Source organism: Emys orbicularis, chromosome 2, assembly GCF_028017835.1.
Source record: "Emys orbicularis isolate rEmyOrb1 chromosome 2, rEmyOrb1.hap1, whole genome shotgun sequence".
NCBI classification, from domain to species: Eukaryota; Metazoa; Chordata; order Testudines; family Emydidae; genus Emys; species Emys orbicularis.
Window position 1 is genome coordinate 95053424 of NC_088684.1, and position 23225 is coordinate 95076648.

Genomic DNA, 23225 nt, shown 5'->3' on the forward strand with positions numbered 1-23225 from the left:
CAAAACAAGTGTAGTAAATGACTCAATCAGGTGAATCAGAGTAAATAAAGTCAAGTTTCCAACAATTACAAGATTTCGAGTATGTTTTGAGAAAACAGTACCGAAGCAGAGCCCTGCTACTGACGGGTTTTTGAGTGGCTTCTGGTTTTGCCTTTATAGGTCTTTCAAATGTATACTAGAGGCACCCAGTTGAACCTTTTTTATTTGATTGGTACAGATAATGAAGAAAAAAATATCACAAACTTACCTGTGAGACCTCCGGGCCCTCCTACCCTTAAAGGAATGGGTAGTATAAAATCAGTTTAAACATCTGATGGAGAAAAGGAAGGAGTTCTTTTTTAACTTCTCAGCCTCCTCCTCAGAAAATTTGAGAAGTTACAGCTTCCTGCCAGTAAAAGACACTTGTGCTTTTAGTTTTGAAAACTCACAGTATGTCACTGCTTACTGCGTGCTATTTTCAGTGCCGGGAGTAAAACTATGAACACAGGCACTTTTGTGCTAAACATCATAAGGCCCCTCTGAAGTTCACCGAGAGTCCAGAATTAAAATGCAGAAGGATCCAGCAAGTAAAATACAAGCTTATTATTTTCTATTTTCTAGTGGAAAAATAAAGTACTTCTTGGCATGTAACTGAAGTGGTAAGAAGGTAATTCATCTTGCATGAGAGTATTTCACAAGTGAAAGGGACATGCCGTCTGTTTAGAGAGTAATCAGGAAGCAAATGATTAATTTAGAGCAGTCACAAAAATTATATACAAGAGGAGAGGGTTTCAGCAGTCTGTGTTTTGCTCTCCAGCAATGACTTTACTGAATCTTTTCCTTATTTCTGAACAGAAATGGTACTGTGAGGAAACCATATCCATAGTATAGCTTTATGTCTTGTCTCATGTTTTCTGACACTTTATGAACTGACTCATTTTATCCTCCTTGTAACTGACTACTAAAGCTAATTTTGACCCTTAGTTTTCACAAAAAAGAAACCAAAACAAACCCTAGTCTACCATAAAAGAGAATATAAGAGAATATAATTTGGGATGTCAAATGATTAAAAAAAAAAATTGCACTTAATTGCGAGATTAAAAATATAGTAGTGATTAATCAGTTTTAATTGTACTATTAAACAATAATAGAATACCAATTTCAATTTATTATGCATGTTTTTGGATGTTTTCTACATTTGCAAATATATTGATGTCATGGTAGGGGTCTACTGTAAAGCACCTAACCAGGAAGATGAGGAGCATGAGGCTTTTCTTAAATCAACTAACAAAATCGTCCAAAGCACGGGACTTGGTGTTGATAGGGTATTTTAACTACACAGACAGCTGATACGGCAGGGTAGATTATCCAAACCAGCTCTTGGAATGCATTGGAGATAACTTTTTTTATTACAGATGATGGAGAAAGTGACTATGGGTGAGGCTCTTCTAGATTTGATTCTGACAAAAAGGAGGAACTAGTTGAGAATTTGAGGGTGGAAGGCAGCTTGGGTGAAAGTGATCATGAAATGATAGTGTTAATGATGCTAAGGTATGGTAAGAGGGAAAACCGCAGAATACAGACAATGGACTTCATGGATGCAGACTTTAGAAAACTCAGAGAATTGGTAAGTTCCTGTGTGAATCAAGTCTAAAGAAAAAGGTTCTGGAGAGTTGGCATTTTTTAAAAAGACATATTATTAAGGGAATAAAAGCAAACTATCCCAATGTGTAAGAAAGATAGGTTATATGGTAAGAGACCACCCTGGCTTCACCAGGAGATCTTCAACCACCTGAAATACAAAAAAAAAAAGAGTTATACAAAAAAATTGAAACTAGGTCAAATTATGAAGGATGAATATAAAGAAACCCACCACCTCAAGCATGTAAGGACAAAATTAGAAAGGTGATTAAATTAGCTAGGGACATATGAGATAAAATTAGCTAGGGACATAAAATGTAAAATGAAAACATTTTACAAATACATTAGAAGCAAGAAGAAGGCCAAGGGCAGGGTAGGCCATTAGTATGAGGAGAGAAAGACGATAACAGAAAACATATCAATGGCCAAAGTATTAAATGCCTTTTTTTGTTTCAGTTTTCACCAAAAACCTTAGCAGTGATCAGATGATAGTGCAGTGAACATCAGTGTAAAAGGGGTAGAATCTGAAGCTGAGATAGGGTGGGAACAATTTAAGAATTACTTAGACAAGTTAGATGTGTTCAACTCGGCAGGGCCTGATTAAATACTTCCTAGAATACTTAATGACCTGGCTGAAGAGATCTCTGAGCCATTACTGATTATCTTTGAGAAATTGTGGAGGACAGGAGAGATACCAGAGAACTGAAAAAGGGCAAATCTCATACCCTATCTATAGAAAGGGGAATAAGGACAACCCAGGGAATTATTGGTACCCATAAACATAATGGAGCAAATAATCAATCAATTTGTAATAACCTAGAAGATAAGGTGATGAGTAACAGTCAACATGGTTTTGTCAAGAACAAATCATGTCAAACCAACCTAATATCCTTCTTTGACAAGGGTAACAAGCCTTGTGGATGGGTGGGGGGGAGGAAGCAATAGTGATATATCTCAACTTTAGAAAGGTTTTTGATACTGTCTCACTTGAGTAAACAAACTAGGGAAATACAGCCTAGATGAACCTACAATAATGTGGGTGCACAGCTGGTTGGAAAACTGTACTCAGAGTAGTTATTAATGATTCACAGTCAAGGTGATTGTGTCTAGTTTAATTCAATACCTGCATCAATGATTTGGATAATGACAGAGTACGCTCATAGATCCTGTGGATAATGCCAAGTTTGGAAGGGTTGCAAGTGCTTTGGAGGACAGGATTAGATTTCAAACTGATCTTAAACTTGAGAAATGGTTTGAAATAAATAAGATGAAATTCAGTAAGGACAAGTACAAAGTACTATACTTAGGAAGGAATAATCAATTGCACCAATATAAAATAGGAAATGATGCCTAGGAAGGAGTACTGCAGAACAGGATGTGGGGGTCGGGTGACCAGATGTCCCAATTTTATAGGGACAGTCCCGATATTTGGGACTTTGTCTTGTATAGGTGCTTATTACTCCTCATGCCCTGTCCAAATTTTTCACATGTACTATCTGGTCACCGTATCTGGGGTTATAGTGGATCACAAACTAAACTAAACATGAGTCAACAATGTCACACTTGCCACACACACACACAAAAAAAGGCGAACATCATTCTAGGATGCTGGAGGAATGCTGTGAGCACAGATAAGGCCTCAACTGGAGTACTGTGTCCAGTTCTGGGAACCACACTTCAGGAAAGATGTGGGCAAATTGAAGACAGTCCAGAGGAGAGCAACAAAAATGATTAGATGTCTAGAAAACATGACCAACAAGGGAAGGATTGAAAATATTGGATTTGTTTAGTCAGAATAAGAGAAGACCGAAGGGGGAATATAACAGTCTTCAAGTACGTTATATAGAGGAGCGTGATAAATTGTACTTCTTAACCACTGAGGACAGGACAAGAAGTAATGTTCTTAAACTGCAGCAAGGGAGATAAAGGTTAGACATTAGGCAAAACTTCCTTATTGTTAATCATTGGAACCAAATATTGTGGAATGTCATTCATATTAAGTTTTTAAGGTCAGGTTAGACAAACAGCTTTCAGGGATGGTCTAGATCAGTGTTTCACAAACTTAGGACGCCGCCTGTGTAGGGAAAGCCCCTGGCAGGCCAGGCCGGTTTGTTTACCTGCCCCGTCTGCAGGTTCGGCCAATTGCGGCTCCCACTGGACGCGGTTCGCTGCTCCACGCCAATGGGAGCTGCGGGAAGCGGCGGCCAGTATGTCCCTTGGCCTGCACCACTTCCCGCAGCCCCCATTGGCCGGGAGCAGCAAACCGTGGCCAGTGGGAGCCGCGATCAGCCAAACCTGCGGACAGGGCAGGTAAACAAACCGGCCTGGCCTGCCAGGGGCTTTCCCTACACAAGTGGCATCCCAAGTTTGGGAAACACTGGTCTAGATAATACTTAGTCCTGTCTCAGTGCAGGAGACTGGACTATATGACCTATCAAGCTCCCTTGCTGTCCTACATTTCTATAGTTTCTATGATTGTCTAATTTGACCCATATAGTTATTTGGGCATTTGATGCACTGGATGAGGTACACCAAATGTTGTGACAGGCATGTGTCAGATGCATAAATCTTGAAAGGTGTGTGGTAGGGGGTACTGATCATCGTAGCAGTGGAGATTAGGGCTGTCAATTAATTGCAGTTAACTCACGCAATTAATTCAAAAAAATTAATCGTGATTAAAAAAAATAATCCTGGTTAATCACACTGTTAAACAATAGAATACCAACTGAAATGTATTAAATATTTTTGGATGTTTTCTACATTTTCAAATATATTGATTTCAATTACAACACAGAATACAAAGTGTACAGTGCTCACTTTATATTTATTTTTGATTACAAATATTTGCACTGTAAAAAACAAAAGAAATAGTATTTTTCAATTCACCTAATACAAGTACTGTAGCGCAATCTCTTTATCATGAAAGTTGAATTTACAAATGTAGAATTATGTACAAAAAAAACCTGCATTCAAAAAAAAAAGTGTAAAACTTTAGAGCCTACAAGTCTACTCAATCCTACTTCAACCAATCACTCAGTAAAACAAGTTTGGTTAAAATTTGCAGGAGATAATGCTGCCCACTTCTTGTTTACAATGTCACCTGAAAGTGAGAACAGACGTTCGAATGGCACTTTTGTAGTCAGCGTTGTAAGGTATTTACATGTCAGATATGCTAACATTTGTATACCCCTTCATTCTTCGGCCACCATTCCAGAGGACACGCTTCCGTGCTCATGATACTCGTTAAAAAAAGAATGCATTAATTACATTTGTGACTGAACTCCTTGGGGGAGAATTGTATGTCTCCTGTTCTGTTTTACCTGCATTCTGCCATATATTTCATGTCATAGCAGTCTCAGATGATGACCAACACATGTTCATTTTAAGAACACTTTCACAGCAGATTTGACAAAACATAAAGAAGGTACCAATGTGAAATTTCTAAAAATAGCAATAGCACTTGACCCAAGGTTTAAGAATCTGAAGTGCCATCCAAAATCTGAGAGGGACAAGGTGTGGAGCATGATTTCAGAAGACTTAAAAGAGCAACACTCAGATATGGAAACTACAGAACCTGAACCACCAAAAAAGAAAATCAACCTTCTGCTGGTGGCATCTGACTCAGATGATGAAAATGAACATGCGTCGGTCCGCTCTGCTTTGGATCATTATTGAGCTGAACCCGTCATCAGCATGTCCTCTGGAATGGTGGTTGAAGCGTGAAGGGACTGATAATCTGATATTTGCACTGTGAGATTACTCACTTAAATCACATGGGACAGTTTTTATTTCCTGATCAAATGACCTGTCTTTTACATGTCCTCCTTGAAAAAAGGTAGGGACATGTCTGTGGATTTTTTACATTAACTAGTTAATTGCTAACTCTTCATCTGAGGACCAATCAGTTGCTCTGGATTTAATAGAGTTGGCAGTTTTTCAAAGGGACACTATTAAGGGCCCAAAAGCAAGCTATTCCGCTGGTTAGGAAAGATAGAAAATGTGGCAAAAGACCACCTTGGCTTAACCACGAGATCTTGCATGATCTAAAAAATAAAAAGGAGTCATATAAAAAATGGAAACTAGGACAGATTACAAAGGATGAATATAGGCAAACAACACAGGAATGCAGGGGCAAGATTAGAAAGGCAAAGGCACAAAATGAGCTCAAACTTGCTACAGGAATAAAGGGAAAGAAGAAGACTTTTTATCAATACATTAGAAGCAAGAGGAAGACCAAAGACAGGGTAGGCCCACTGCTTAGTGAAGAGGGAGAAACAGTAACAGGAAACTTGGAAATGGCAGAGATGCTTAATGACTTCTTTGTTTCGGTCTTCACCAAGAAGTCTGAAGGAATGCCTAACATAGTGAATGCTAATGGGAAGGGGGTAGGTTTAGCAGATAAAATAAAAAAAGAACAAGTTAAAAATCACTTAGAAAAGTTAGATGCCTGCAAGTCACCAGGGCCTGATGAAATGCATCCTAGAATACTCAAGGAGCTAATAGAGGAGGTATCTGAGCCTTTAGCTATTATCTTTGGAAAATCATGGGAGACGGGAGAGATTCCAGAAGACTGGAAAAGGGCAAATATAGTGCCCATCTATAAAAAGGGAAATAAAAACAACCCAGGAAACTACAGACCAGTTAGTTTAACTTCTGTGCCAGGGAAGATAATGGAGCAAGTAATTAAGGAAATCATCTGCAAACATTTGGAAGATGGTAAGGTGATAGGGAACAGCCAGCATGGATTTGTAAAGAACAAATTATGTCAAACCAATCTGATAGCTTTCTTTGATAGGATAACGAGACTTGTGGATAAGGGAGAAGCTGTGGATGTGGTATACCTAGATTTTTGTAAGGCATTTGATACGGTCTCACATGATATTCTTATCGATAAACTAGGCAAATACAATTTAGATGGGGCTACTATAAGGTGGGTGCATAACTGGCTGGATAACCGTACTCAGAGAGTTGTTATTAATGGTTCCCAATCCTGCTGGAAAGGAATAACGAGTGGGGTTCCGCAGGGGTCTGTTTTGGGACCGGCTCTGTTCAATATCTTCATTAACGACTTAGATATTGGCATAGAAAGTACGCTTATTAAGTTTGCGGATGATACCAAACTGGGAGGGATTGCAACTGCTTTGGAGGACAGGGTCATAATTCAAAATGATCTGGACAAATTGGAGAAATGGTCTGAGTTAAACAGGATGAAGTTTAACAAAGACAAATGCAAAGTGCTCCACTTAGGAAGAAAAAATCAGTTTCACACATACAGAATGGGAAGAGACTGTCTAGGAAGGAGTATGGCAGAAAGGGATCTAGGGTTTATAGTGGACCACAAGCTAAATATGAGTCAACAGTGTGATGCTGTTGCAAAAAAAGCAAACATGATTCTGGGATGTATTAACAGGTGTGTTGTGAGCAAGACACGAGAAGTCATTCTTCCGCTCTACTCTGCTCTGGTTAGGCCTCAGCTGGAGGTTCCTAATCCTTCCCAGAGATTGGATTAGTCAATCTCCAAGAGAAGTTACATACACTTTCACAATAAAATACACACAATTGTGTTTTTAATACAATGGTCCCCAAAAGTATTAAACTTAATTAAATAATGTTTATCTTAATTCCCTAATGTTTGTCCAGGACCCTGCAGAATATTGTCATATCTGTTACATGTGCATCAAAGTTGTATCTGCCCCGTGTAAACCCTGCTGCTGTAGTGCTGCTGTGTTGAACTGCTAGGACTATGTTAATGCGAACTAGGTACCTTTAAATTTGCTCTAGCAGGGTCTACATGGGGCAGTTACAACACACTTTAGTGCATGCTGCAATTCACACTCCCATAGTCCTGACAGTGGGGCCATGTAGATAAGCCCTAAGTAGGGCATGCTAAGTTCATACAGAAGAGAAAAGAACAATAGGAGGCTACTGGAAGTTAGAGGTTGACAAGAAGGACAGTAGAACTGATTAAATGGACTGGATGCTAAGCACACCCATCACATGAAATGGGAAACCACTGGCCAGAAGCTGATGAGCTTACAACAATAAATGGCACTGAAAGGTGGGGTAGGGTGGGCTGCACTGTGCACACACACCTTTCAAAGCTATGAAAAAGTTAAGCAAGGTTTTTTGCTGCCTTAAAATGGCCATATTGAGAGGGGGAGGGCTTCCAGTGACTGTGAGAGGAAAACTCCCAACTAATTTCTTCTGAGGAGAACAGAACATCAGCTCCCAGACTGTGGTCATAGCGAATTACCTCAGTGGTGACCACCAGATTGGGGGATGACCGATTGTATGAGAAAATAAATGGAACATTTAAGTAAGTTCTTGGCAATAAAGGATAAGAACCACATACAAACACCCTGGGAGTGTGTTACTTGGCTAGTGGTGCACATCCTGATGTGTAGATAGATAAAACAATGATTTTTAATACATGTACTAATTACCACCAGAACTTTTTGTTATTAACTTTCAAAGTAAATAATTAGGACTGTCATATATTAACAAATAAAATTACCCTGATATTTCTTCCCTGAATCTCACAGGTCACAGTCCATGTTACTTCCAACAGAGAGGTATCTGACAGAAAGATGGTACCTTTCAGCAGCCACTGTCACCTTGACTGTTGTCACAGCTTTCCTCCAAGACACGTGAAAGGCCTAACATCAGCTATCTCTACAGGGGAGAACCTCTGCTTGCTGACAGTAAAATCTGTATCACAATCAAAAGGAATGGGCAAACCAGTTCAGCTACAGTTAAGCAACAACCTGAACATTTGTCCATTACTTTTGAAAGAAACTTTTTTGAAGGTTGGAAGAAGCTGAGTTTAAAAAAAATGAAATTTTAATTTTCATACTAGTGAATATTACCTGGGGAATTATTATGATTTTTTTTGGTGGGGGGAGGAATGCTAGAATTCCAGCTGATTTTTTTTTTTCATACTATGTTTACCTGGCCAGAAGAAGAAATTTTGTATAGCCAAGAGCGCTGGATATTTCCAATAGGTGCTTATCTGGATAGTTAAAATAAGGTGCCAAAAATGGGTACTGAATAAAATCACTAAATAATTTTGAGGATTTGCCCATTAACCAATCCTTCTAAACAAACTGCAATTCAACCTCATTTCACCCTTTTCCCAGGAATTTAGTCTTGCATTACTGTTTAAATATAATTAAATGAGACTTTTTTAATGTTTTTATTGTGATGGCTTAGTGGAAGAGAATTGCAGTTGAAGTTTGTTTAAATACCCAGAAAATAATAATGAATTACTCTGTATGAAGAACTCAAGTTGTTTTTCCTCCGGTTAAACAAGCGTTGGCTAGAACACTTCCTTTTAATGAAAGAAAATGACAACTGGCAACCTTAAAAAAAAATAAGATTTTAAAATAAAACAAATCAGAGCAGGGCAATCTCTCGATTTAGCACAACAGAGGGCAGGCTTCACTGAAAATTGCTTTCTAATGATACCACTCTGGTGGATTCATCCAGATGTATTAGTGGTTGTGATGTCTGTATTCCCCACGCTGGAGAACAAGGGGCTAAGGAGGAGCTCGGGTTCAGGCAGTGCTGCTCTGACACACTTGCAGAGACTGCACAAGCGGGAGGTGGGGTTCAAAAAGAGAAGCAGAGCCACTCGGAGAAGGCAGGGGGTGAAAGGAAGCAGATCTCTCCTCTGAGCTCTGGGGAAGTACTGCCTGGAGTTCTCATTGCCTGAGGCCTGGAACTCTCATTGCCTGAGACCTGGCAACACAAACCTGATATAGCTTGCAGAGGAGAGACTAGTGAGATTGATTGTGAAGGTCAGAAACTTTCTTTGTGGTTCTTTAATTTGCTGTGGGAGAAAAAGTTATTCTGCAGGTCTGGAGGGTCTGAGCCCCTGTTAAGCTGGGACCTAGGGCTCTGAGCCCAATTGCTTTCCTGTGTGCCCAGGGCCCCAGTTTGACTAGGGTTCTGGAAGTCCTCTGGATGTTCCCAGTGGCAGAGGAGCAGCACTGCAGGCAGCCAGCACAGTTGGCTGGAAGCGCCATTACTGCCTAGCTGAGCATGCTCCCCGTTCCTGCCTCTCTCGTGGTAGCAGCAGTTCCAGCTTCGTCTCCTCCTCACTGCTGTGCAGAGCTTGCCCAGAGCAGGGAGCAATGCTGACAGGTGGGAGGCAGCCCCCAGCTGTGCTGAGCCAGGAGCCCTGCCACTCCCCTTTCCTGCAAGGCAGCTGCTTGCCGTCCGCTCTGCTCTCTGGCCCTTGCTCCCAGCTTTCCCCTGCCCCTCTTGGGGATGCATGTGCAGAAGCACTTGGGCTGTCAGGGCAGTAAATGGGAATCAGCCCCAGTTTTGGGGCTTGTTCACACTTGCCACCCTGACGGTACACGCAGCCTGGGTATCCCTGCACATACACCCCCAGTGAGGGTGGAGGGAGCCAGAGAGCATAGTGTGGACCAAGCAGCTGCCCTGTAGGGAGGGGGAGCAGAGAGGGTGTTGGGGATCATCCCTCCCCTGGCTGTGCTGAGCTGGGAGCTCTGCCACTTCTCCTTCCTGCAGGGCAGCCACTTAGTCCATGCTCTGCAGGAGCTAGCCCTAAAACTTCCCTGCAGCCACGCAGGGATTTTTTATCCTTGCCTTCTGGGGTATGGCAGAGGCAGAGAGCTGGGATCCCCAGGGGGCTGTGCGGTGCACTGTACCCCAAGCCCTGGGGATGCACTTCACCTCTCTTCAGCCAGCAGCACCCAGGCTGGGGTGTGTGTGTTTATCCTCTGAAATCTACATTTTTTGCCAAACTTCAAAACAAACAGAAAAAATAAATAAATAATCAAGCAAACGAAACCACCTTCATCCAACACTCCATTTTCAGAATGAAGAACTGCAAAGTTTCATTGTAATAGTCTGACATCCCTGGAGACTGATGTCCCCATTATCCTCAGAACAGGTGCACATGGGCATCTTCCTGCCATGGGACTCAGCCTAGAGGTGGAGAGCCCAATTCCCAGTAGATGGTAGTTCAGTATAAAGCCTTCTCAAACTGCACTCATTCTACTGAGACAGCCACCAAAGGAGCTAGTTATGCAGTTTATGTGCTCATGTGCTACTTATGGGCACTGTCACAGTTAGGACACAGGGTGGGCAGTAAAGTTTTCCCACAGTGCAACACCTTTGTAGCGCTTGACACTGGGTGGGGCGGTGCTCTGAGATGGGGTTACTTTGACTCAGCTCTATGACTGCACTGCAGTGTAGATGCCAGAGCCCTAGTTTCGAGCATAGGTCAGACAATCAATCCTTAACCTAGGGTTAAAATGCAGTGTGGACGCTCAAGCACAGAGTTCCCTGACGTGGGTCACCTGACTCGAGTCCCACTAACCTTAGGTTTACATTATTGTTTAGACAAACCCTGAATGTGCAATGGCCTAGACCCGAAGTCCACAAACTAAGGCGCAAGCCCTGAAGACCTTGTGGCTGCTGAAATGCTTCTCCGTGATTGGTTTTCTTTTGGTATATATACCCTGAAAGGAGTGGACAGGGATGTGTGACCCAGCCAGTTAGGGGATGGGGGCTGAGCCACAAAAAAAAGAGAGACCCCAGAAGACAGGATATAACTGTAAAGGGGAGTTCGTCAAGGAGGGAGACAACTTGCTGCACCCTCGCCTGACCACTAGGCAACACCGATAGTGAGTTTTCCCTTGAGAAAAATCTGTATCCATTCCTTGCCCATTATGTGGAGCTTTCACCATAGTGAAGGATGTCTTAGAGTGATCAAACCAAGGGGAAAATGTGGGACTTCTTGGCATCCCAAGGGGGGAGTCAGAAAAACCTTTTTTTCCCTTCAGGGCAAAAAATGTGATTCAAGCCTTATAATTTTTCTTCTTGCCTTGTTTGTTTAAAATTATCCTTCTAAAGTACAGAATGGGCTGACAATACAGAGAGAGGCTTAAATGGGATTTCAGTGATGGATAAGCTTTGTGCTGGACCTCTGCACAAAGTTGAATTTTACACACTGAGCATAAGAATCCTGAAACTAGAGCTGAGTATGAAAAAGAACGAGTATTGCACCAGAAACAAAGCTGCCTTTTTATTTTAGAAAGATTTATGGTTCTTAGAGAAGGTGAAAAAATAAATCACAAGTGCAGCATGGTCATTAGACTAGAGAGAGAGAGAAAGAGGGGGAAAGAAAATAATCACTTTGTAAAACAACTGAACGTTTTGGCAAGAGGTTAATGGAAACCAGTCAAATGGCTTCCAAGTTGTCACATTGCTGGCAAATTGATGTGTTTTATGGGAGTGCTCGATAAATGAGATCTGTCTCTAGAAATGCAAATAGTTAGCTAATAGATACATTGCCAATAGATGGTGCTCCAGAATATATTAGCATCTTTTCTGGATTTTAAACAGGGCCAACAGAATGGGAAGGTGGTGTGCACTGGAATTGGCTTCTTGTGTGTATCTCTTTACATGGTGCTTTTATCAATGTGCAGTTTATAACTTTTCAAAATTGTACAGTGCTGATGAGCAGTATGAGGGAAGGTTATCCCTAAGAGTTTCATTCTTAAGAAAGGGCTTTAATCTGATGAATTCTCAGCTCATCAGTAATAACCTACAATATATATATAAGCTTACATATTTATTTAACCAATGGTTTATAGGAATAGTATAAGAAATTGAAGGATATTTAAATACTGACCTAATATTCAGTGCAGGTTCAACGTTTTTCAGTCCCAGATGGATGCAGAATAAAAGGTAACGCACACACACACACACACACACAAACATTCCTGTTTCATGTATTGCAGGCAATGGACAAAGTGGCAGTCTGTAAGTGTAAGGATTACTTCAGGCTAGAGAAGCAGCCCATGCTTCCCAAGGGTAGGTAGGAAGAGGACCGTACATTCATACCAGTCAATGGGTCCTAGCAGAAGTAGTGGGAGGGTGCATTACAACCTCTCTAAGGGTTGTGTAGTGGCTGCTTTCCCCTGGATTCTGGTAGATGTTGGGCCTGACCCTAAGTCAATGAAAATCTCTTTCATTTCCTGATGTACTTAAGAATGGCCATATTGGGTGAGACCAGTGATCTGTCTAGCCCAGTATCCTGTCCTCTGACAGTGGCCGGTGCCAGAAGCTTCAGAGGGAATGAACGGAACAGGACAATTATTGAGTGATCCATCCAATCATGCAGTTGCAGCTTCTGGCAATCAGAGGCTTAGGGACACCCAGGGTTCCATCCTCTAATCATTTTTGTTTTCCTTCTTTGTACTTTTTCCAGTTCTAATACATTTTTTGAGATGGTTCGACCAAAACTGCACACAGTGTTCAAGGTATGGGCATACCATGGCTTTATATAGCGGCATTGTGATATTTTCTGTCTTATTATTTATACATTTCCTATTCATTCCTAACATTTGTTAACTTTTTTGATTGCCAGTGAACACTGACCAGATGTTTTTAGAGATTTACCCATGATGACTCCAAGATCTCCTGAGTGGTAACAGTTAATATAGATCCTATCATTTTGTATATATAGTTGGGATTTGTTTTCCAATATGCATTATTTTGCATGTATCAACATTGAATTTCATCTGCCATTTTGTAGCCCAGTCACCCAGTTTTGTGAGATCCCTTTGTAACTCTTCTCAGTCAGATTTGGATCTAACTATATTGAGTAATTTTGTGTTGTCTGCAAACTTGTTCATCTCACTGTTGACCCCTTTTTCCAGATTGTCTGAGTAGGTTGAATATCACTGGTCCCAATACAGATCCTTGGGGGACCCTGCTATTTACCTCTCTCCATTCTGAAAAGGGACCATTTATTCCTACTCTTTGTTTTCTGTCTTTTAGCCAGTCACTGATCCATGAGAGGATCTTTCCTCTTATCCCATAACTGCTTACTTTGCTTAAGAGCCTTTGATGTGGGACCTTGTCAAAGGTTTTCTGAAAGTTCAAACACACTGTATCCACTGGATCACCCTTGCCTGTATGTTTGTTGACCGCCTAAAAGAATTCTAATAGATTGACGAAGCATGATTTCCCTTCACAAAAGCTGTGTTGCCTCTTTGCCAACATTTTATATTTATCAATGTGTCTGATAATTCCATTCTTTACTATAGTTTCAACCAATTTGTCTAGTACTGAAGTTTGGCTTATTGGTCTGTAATGGCCAGGATTGCCTCTAGAGCTTTTTTCAAAAAATTGCTGTTACATTAACTATCATCCAGTCATCTTATATAGAGGCTGATTTCAGTGATAAGTTATATACCATAGTTAGTTGTTCTGCAATTTCAAATCTTGGATGAATACCATCTGGTCCTGGTCACTTATTACTGTTTAATTTTTCAATTTGTTCCAAAACCTCCTTTACTGACACCTCAATCTGGGACAATTCCTCAGATTTGTCACCTAAAAAGAATGGCTCCGATATGAGCATCTCCCTTATATACTTTGCAGTGCAGATCGATGCAAAGAAATCACTGAGTTTCTCCTCAACTGCTTTGTCTTTCTTGAGTATTCCTTTTGCACCTTGATCATTCAGTGGCCCCACTGGTTGTTTGGCAGTCTTCCTACTTCTGATATATTTAAAAAAATGTTTGCTCTAAATTTTTTTGTCTTTTGCTAGTTGTTCTTAAAATTCTTTTTTGGCCTGCCTAATTATACTTATAAAATTGACTTGCCAGGGTTTATGTTCCTTTCTATTTTCCTCGGTAGGATTTGACTTCCAATTTTGAAGGATGCCTTTTTTGCCTCTAACCACCTCTTTTAGTTTGTTTAGCGATTGTGTTTTGGATTATAGCCATTGTGCTTATCTGAGATACACCATCCCAGTGCAATCTCTCAGCCCTTGTGTTGAATACAAATATTTCCCTTTTTGCCTTTCTGTTGGTAATGATATCCACACAGCCAAATCCTACCTCCCCGATTAAAACTATTATAAGCAACAAGTATTAAAATTAATCCAAAACCATAAGCTGGTCAATTATCTTTAGCCAAAAGGTGTGCATACAATATGCAATATCAATGAATGAATAACACGACAATCCCATTTCCTTATATATAGGATAATTGCTTTAAGTAGCACCACATGCTGTAACTTCCCTTGTGAAAATAAGACCCCTTCCCTTGTTAATCTTGACAATCAATTTCATTATCTGTTTTTTTTTTAATATTGCTCTTTAATGATGGATTTTGTGCATTCACATACTATTCATGTTTTTCCTCCTCCATCTTTGACTCTGCATTACCATATTGTGGAATTCTTTTTGAATGGGGATAGGAGTTTAATGAATCGCAACAAAACATAATTACTTTGGGAAAAGTGTAGACTTAGTAAATGTGTGAAAATGTTGTGGAAATGGTGCATAACCTTCTTAATGAAAAGAATCTGAACATTATAGTGTAGTCATGCCTTTCCAAAGGTGAATCTTTCTTTTTTCTAAATAGTGCATTCAATATTCCTATTATGGAGTGCATTGTGTCAGAAAGAGAACATACTCAAACTCCATCACTGTTTCCATTCATTGCACAGGCTAAAACCCAGGGGAATGGGCTCAGGATGAGGGAATCTCCTGAAGAATCCCCTTTCAGAGGGGATCCCCTTCCACATTTTTCTGCCGGGGTTGACCCCACCCCTCCATGGAATGTCACAGATCCCATTCAGGACCCCTGTATATCCTAAGAGAGGCACCAGAGATTAGAGTAATTCTGCTCTACAACAAAAGTTCTGGCTCCTGGTTGTTCCACTGCTTCCTGGTAGAATTGAGCCATGCTGCCATGAACTCCCTCTGGCTGCAGCTGCACCTGCAACCAGGTCCCTCCTTAAATAGGGATCCCTGCTGAGTTGTTTACTAACTTGGACTAATTGTAGTTTTATTTTCTTCACAAAGGTTACCGCAATGAGTTAACTGAAACTGGATTTATTTGATTTTACAAGAATTAGTATAGTATAGTATAGTATAGTAATTATGGTAGTTTGTGTGTGAATAATCCCAGTCACACTTGAAAGCTGGGATTTCATTTTGTTTTTACCCAGAAGGTACATCTTTAAGTTGCTGCATTCTTCATACCTAGTTCAAACTGAAAAGATTACTAGTTGAAAGCAAAGAAAATAAAGGTTGAAGTGGGCTTATTTCAAAGGAAAGAGTTAACTCTCTCACACTCTTTCTGCCTTAAGCTACCTCCTACACTTGGAGCTAGGAGGTTGATTCCCTCCTTGTGTAGACATCTTCACATTAGCTTTCATTGAACTAGTGTGCTAAAAATAGTAGCATAGCTGGGGTAGCATGGGCAGCAAGTGGTGGCACAGGCTACCTGTGAGAAGCACACACCCATGAGGTTCAGGTGGGCTTGTACTTAGCATGACTAGCTCATGCCGCTGCTCACGGCTGCCTGTACTACACTTGCTTCAGTACTATCTTATCACCCTAGCTCAGAGCTGGGGGTGTGATTCCCAGCTGGTGTAGACATACTCACGATAGCTCTTACTAAGCGTAGACATACACTTACAGCCAAGGAAATTAGCAGAGGCGGGAGTAAGAAGTGCCCAACAGAAGTTGTAAGCACTGAAAATAGAGTTTACAGAGAGATCATTATCTTAGATTTCATTTTCTGTTTTTCGCAATTTAATGTGCCAGTACCTCTACCACCTCTTCCTCGTTGGTGTTTTGCAAGAAAGGGCAGAGCTGGCTTGGGCACCTACCTCCAGATGAGGGGTCACAGCTGTGAATCCTGAGTAGCTTAAGGCACCTCTCTCTACATCAGAATTAGGCACCTAACTCCCTTTGAGATGTGGGGCTTAGGGCACACCCCTCTCCTCAGTATCAACTACTGGCTAGTTTATGCACTCCCTATTCAGTGAACTGACTTTTGTGAATCACATTCTTAGGTGCCTTATTCTCTGTATGCACTGTAGAGGGAACCTGGACCGCTAATTCATGGCTGTGGATTCCATTGGGATCACAGCACCTAGATACTAAGTGTTGCAACTCTGAGTTTAAGTTCCCTTTGTGGATCTAGCCTCCCATGACCAAATGGATTTGAGCTTCAGAATCCTGGCTTCACCCTTTTAATAACAATTAATAGTATGTGACAAAGTTTCTTCTCTGCCTTGGTGGGTTCTGCGCTTTCTGGAGGATTTGCTTGCCTCAGAGGTTTTCGGCAGTCCTCAGTTTGGCTCCTTTTGCTAGTGGCACAAACCTGCCGTTCATTCAGCTAACCTCATCACTGGCCAGCATGGGGAAAAGGAGGAGAACAATCCCCCACAGTCTCTGCTGGCCCACCTAATGGGTCGGGGGACAGGCCAGAGACCTTCCCCTCTGGTGGGACCCACAGTCCAGATCAACTTCTCTTATATCAAATAGGGAGTTGGGGGGATGGGAGGAACCTGGGCCTGCCCTCTACTCCGGGTTCCAGCCCAGGGCCCTGTGGATTGCAGCTGTCTTTAGTGTCTCCTGTAATGACTGTGTGACAGCTACAACTCCCTGGGCTACTTCTGCATGGCCTCCTCCCAACACCTTCTTTGTCCTCACCACCGGACCTTCCTCCTGATGTCTGATAACGCTTGTACTTCTCAGTCCTCCAGCAGTACGCCTACTACTCTCAGCTTCTTGCGCGCCTCTTGCTCCCAGCTCCTCGTACGCCCCTCACTGACTGCAGTGAGGTCCTTTTTCAACCAGGTGCCCTGATTAGCCAGCCTGTCTTAATGGATTCTAGCAAGTTCCTGATTGTTCTGGAACCGTCCCGTTACCTTACCCAGGGAAAAGGGATCTGCTTAATCTGAGGCTAATATATCTGCCTTCTATCACTCTCCTGTAGCCATCTGACCTGACCCTGTCACATATCCCCCGCCCTCTGCTCAACACCACGGGGTTGGGCAACTTGGGACGTCAGGCGGTGTACCCGTGACAAGCCATCTGCATTGCCATAGTGGCTTCCAGACCGGTATTGTATGGTGAATTGAATAGGTTGTAGGGACAGGAACCATCTGGTCACCCTTGCATTCTTCTCTTTATTTCACTGCATCCACTGGAGGGGTGCATGGTCAGTCACGATGATAAACCATCGTCCCAGCAGGTAATAACGTAGTGTTTCCATGGCCCATTTCACAGCAAGGCACTTTCTCTCAACCACTGCATACTTCTGCTCTCTTGGGAGGAGTTTCCTGCTGAGGTAGAGGATCGTGTGTTCTTCGTCTCTGACCATCTGTGATAGGACAGTTCCCAATCCTACTTCAGATGCATCTGTTTGTAAAATGAACTTTTGTTGAAGTCCAGGGCTATAAGCACGGGGTTACTGCAGAGGGCTGTCCGTAGATCCGGGAATACTTTCTCTGCGGCATCTGTCCACTTCACCATGTCTGGACCCCAGGCTTTTATCAGGTCTGTCAGGGAACTTGCTCTGGTGGCGAAATGGGGAATAAATCGCCGGTAGTACCCCACCATACCCGGACTTGCTTTTTTCGATTTGTCCGGGCCAATTTTGGATAGCCTCCAGTTGGTTTAGTTGGGGCTTGACCACACCCCTTCCTACAATGTGGCCAAGGTATTTAGCCTCGGCTAGCCCTATAGCACACTTGGCTGTAAGGCTGGCCCGTCTTAGCATGTCCAGTACCACTTCCATCTTTTCCAAGTGGGTCTCCCAGTCGGGGGTGTGAATAATCACATCATCCAGGTACACAGCTGCATAACTGGTATGGGGCTGCAGGAGCTTGTCCATAAGATGCTGGAAGGTGGCAGGTGCTCCATGCAGTCGAAAAGGAAGAACAGTATATTGAAACAGACCCTCTGGGGTAGAGAAAGCTGTCTTTTCTTTCGCATCTTTGGCAAGGGGAATCTGCCAGTATCCCTTTGTTAAATCAAGGGTGTTCAAAAATTGGTCATTGCCCAGGCGGTCAACTAACTCATCAATACGGGGCATGGGGTATGCATTGAATTTGGATATCTGTCAGCCGGCAAAAGTCATTACAAAACTTAGTGGTGCCATCGGGTTTGGGCACCAACACAATCGGGCTCAACCATTGACTGTGGGACTCTTTGATGTCTCCCAGCTCCAACATCCTTTTTACCTCTGTCTTGATCTCCTCCCTTTTTGCTGCTGGGACCCGGTAGGGCCTTAAAGTTACCTTTGCCCCAGGGTCTGTGATAATGTGGTGATATGCTTCGGTGGTCCGACCTGGTTTGGTTGAAAACACATCCTGGTATTGGTTGATCATCTCAGTTACCGCCTTCTTCTGGTTTGGTGTCAGATCAGTGGATATCCTGATCTGCTCCTGCAGGTTATTTCCCTGGATCTGGGTCTCTTGGGCCACTACACATGCCTCTCGCTGGTGCCAAGGCTTTAAGAGGTTAATGTGATCAATCTGTTCTTGTTTCCGGTGTCCTGGTTGCCACACCTTGTATGTTACTTCCCCCACAGGTTCAACCACCTCATAGGTCCACTGCCATTGGGCCAAAAGCTTGCTTTCTGCTGTGGGTACCAACACCATCACTCAATCCCCTGGTTGGAATTGTCGGACTTTTGCCTGGAAATTGTAATGGGTTAGCTGGGCCTCCTGCGCCTTTTCCAAATGTTCCCGTACAATAGGAGAGTAGCGAGGCGCCTCTTGCTGGTCTTTCAGGGAATTAGCTTTTCCAGCCTCCGGAGCACCCTCTGCAGACCGATGCCCCGCTTGCCACTGGCCCCCATGTCCCTCCTGGACCCCAATGCCCCTTTGCCTAGAGGTTCTGCCCCCTTGCAGTACCCCCACAACTCTGGGTCTCCCCTCCTGGGGGGACCCCCAACCCTCTGTCCCCCACCTCGCCTCAGTCTATAGCTACTGCTAGTCTCGATCTAGCCCCTGTTCCCTGGGGCAGACTGCAGTTTAAATGCCACTCATCACCGGCAAGTGGGGTTTGGACCTGCTGCCTCTGCCTACCCTTGGGCTGCCCCTTTGCAACCCCAGTACCCTTTCTGGCCTTTAACAAGGCCTGCAGCCTGGGGGGTTTCCAGGCTGGAGCTCCCGCAGCTCTTCTAGCCTTCCCCCAGCCCTGCTCCACTTTAGGTACTCTTTCTCAGCTCCCAGGCAGACAGGCCCTTCTCCCTCAAGAGCTACAGGGAGAGTTCTCTCAGCTCCTGGCTTCACTGGCTTTTATAGGGCCAGCTGCAGTCTGATTGGGGCATGGCCCAACTGCGGCTGCTTCCCCAATCAGCAAGCCTTTAGCTCTCAGCCCCAGCCCTCTCCCAGGGCTGGCTTCAAGCCCTTTCAGGGCAGGAGCGGGTGACCATCCCACTACAAGGGTGACCCGGGCAATCCGGTCTCGCATCTGCAATACATGTTCAATTATACTTCTCCCCTCATTGGGTTCCTCTTCCCAGATCTCTTTGGCAATATCTAATATGCCACGGGGGTGGCGCCCATATACTAATTCAAAGGGGGAAAGCCCAGTTGAGGCCCGAGGTACCTCTCGGATGGCGAACATAAGGTAAGGTAATAGGGTATCCCAATCCTTCCTGTCCTGACTTACCACCTTCCTTATCAGAGCCTTGAGGGTTTGGTTAAACCTTTCTACCAGCCCATCGGTCTGCTGATCATAGACTGAAGTTCTCAGGGTATGTATATGGAGTAGGGTACAGAGATCCTTCATTAGCTTCGACATAAATGGGGTTCCTTGGTCTGTTAATATCTCCTTTGGTAGCCCCACTCGGGCAAAGATCCCCACCAGCTCTTTGAAATAAATGTGTATATAGTACAGTTGAGATGCAGCAACCTTAAACGTTCCAGAAAGAGATGTCCAGATATACAACACTGTACAATAGGAGTAGGGCGGGAACATTCTGTGGCAAACCCAGGTGAGATGGGATCTGTAGTAATAAAATAATCATCTACATCACCTATATAGTGTTTTGCATTTACAAAATATTACATAATCATGAACTATTTATTGTCAATCCAAAGGAGACAAGACTTTGGTTTTAAAAATATTCTCTATTCTGGAGTTTGAATGGTTGGAGTCTGTTCTCATGTAATGCTTACAAAGTGAATGTGTTGTTGTAATAGGCAGTATTTTACCCACAGAGGGGGAAAACAAACAAATGAACAAATAAAACAGGTGTATAAGGCTGATATGGATGTTTTGGAAAAGACCATGAAGATGCAATTACAATACAAGACAGATTCTGTAGCTGGTTTGCAAAGGACTACAGCAGACTGTTAATGGAACGCTGCATAAGTGAGGAAAGTGACAGTGAAGACGGGAGATTGTTAGGGGGCTTTCTGCCAGCTAGTGCAGAAGAAGTAAAGAAACAGAAGAAGAGGCACAGAAAAATAGATTCAGTCTCTGCATTAGGCAGAAATCAAGCCAAAAATGAGTGAGGATATACAGTATCAAGGCTGTAGGAAGAGTGTGTGGGGTGACTATATTAAATTAGCAACAGATGGTGAATCATTCCAAGAATAAACCAGATGGAGAAGTTGCAACTGGGTCATCTTGGCCACCAGCCAGATGGAGAACCAGCTAGCGTGGCAGCCAGGAGTGGAGGAAACCATGCTAGAAGCAAGACAGCAAGGTCCCAATCAGATTAAGAGCTAGCTAGCCCAGCAGCAAGGTCACTCCTGTCTTGGGAGACAGCCAACTAACCACCAGCCAGCTGGAGAACCAGCAAATGCAGCAGCTCAGCCTACTCAGTTCCACAGTCAGTCAGTCTACTTTGCAAACAGCAAGGTCAAGGGATTTCAAATAGTGGAGAAACCTGAAATGAAAAGATGGCTATTATTATTATTAAGCAGGTCTACTCCAAGATGTCTGAAAGGGCATAGGGATCCAGTTAGCTGAATACAGTATGATGCTAGAGAGGTATTATAGTGTGTTGGTTAGAGCAAGAAATTGGATATCAGGAGTCCTGGGCTCTATTGCTTATTCTTCCAATGATTTACTGTTTGGCCCTTTTCAGGTTACTTCTCTGCCTTAGGACTCCTGAACTGTAAAAGAAGGGCAATTATATTTACTCATTCTGTAAAGTACTTTGAGAATCTCAGATAAAATTCTTTGTGGGCTCAATCCAAAGCCTGAAGTCAGTGGAAGTCAGCCCTGCATAACTGCAAAGTATTATTGTTGTTGAGATATTTTTTGCTATTCTAATAAAGAGAGTCTGGACTTCACTAGAAAGAACAGATTAGCATAAGAATTTATATCCATTTTTCCTTAAAGACAAAAGGGTCTGATTCTGCTCTCACTTGTTGTATATCAAGATAATGCAGTGGAGTTACTGTTGTTGTTTTACACCAGTGCAACGGAGCAGAATAAGGCTGAAAAAATAGCTCTAAAAATAGAAAACTTCACATTTTCTTCCTAGAGGAACAGTGTTCTCTCTTTCTATTTAATAGCTTATAAAATATTCACACTTAAAGATAAAAACTTTTCCTTACACACACGCGCGCACACACACATATTGGGATCCACTTAACTTCGACAGGAATTTCTGCTCATATCCAAAGGCAGAATTTGCACTCAGTGTCTCACATTGATGCAAATTTGTACACACATTGAATCCGTTTTTTGTTTTAAATTGTTACTATCACTGATTTGCAGTGGGTTTCTTATGAGGGAGGTAGTGGTTTACAGATTTAAAGCCTCAATTACATTGCGTATCACAGAGAACAAAATGGAATGGCAGGTGCCAGTCTAAACTCTGCCTTACAAATATACCTTAAGCCTGACCTGGAGAAAACACTGCTCTAATGTCAGTCTATTTGCTTGTTCAAAAGTACCGTAGTTTCCTGGATAGGGTCTGGACTGGAAGACCGGCAACCTGGATTCTGTTCCTCTCCCACTGACTTGCTGAATGGCATTGGACAAATGAATCTGTCTTGTCTTGATTTGGCTAAGCAATTGCTTAACTTTAAGCATATGCTTAAGCCATCCCTATTTAGGAAAGTATTTGAGCACGTTTTAGTTTAAGTGCTTTGCCTCTGTGCTTCAGTATCCCAGTCTACAAAATGAAGACAATATGTCCCTCTTTTGTGAAGCATTGTGAGATATATGGATGAGAAGTGTTATACAAGTGCTTAAGTTTTGTTTGTTTGGTACTCTAGCAAGGTTGTTAAAATTATATACACATGCATGCACTCCCCTTCCTGCCCACTGCCCCAATTTCAAAAGAGATGATTAGTCTCTAATTTCTGTTCAGTTAAGAGATTCAACAGGAAAAATTGGAGATATTTATAGGGACAGTGCTGTAAGCACTTGTTACATTAAATCATACAGGCCACATCTTCAGTGAGAAAAAGTGTAATTTCTTTGGTAATGTTTAATACCTGGATTATAAACTAAATTATCTGAAATATAGAATATAAACATTTTTTTCTCATGTCAACTGACTGAAGTATAAGTGTTCCTCCCCACCTCCAATTCATTCCCTAAAGGAACGTTAACAGCTTTTACGTATTTCTGCTTTAACCTAATCAATCAATCAATAAATAAAGGCAGCTTTCACTGTTAAACTGACATCTCCAATGAAAATTAGGCTATTTTTGTCTGTACACTCATGTTAAAGAATCTCTGCAGCAATGCAGCAAATGAATACACAAATAACTTGGCTCATTTAAAAATCTACTGTGCCTATGTAAAGAAATTTACTTCAGTAAAACCATTTCTAAAAAACCT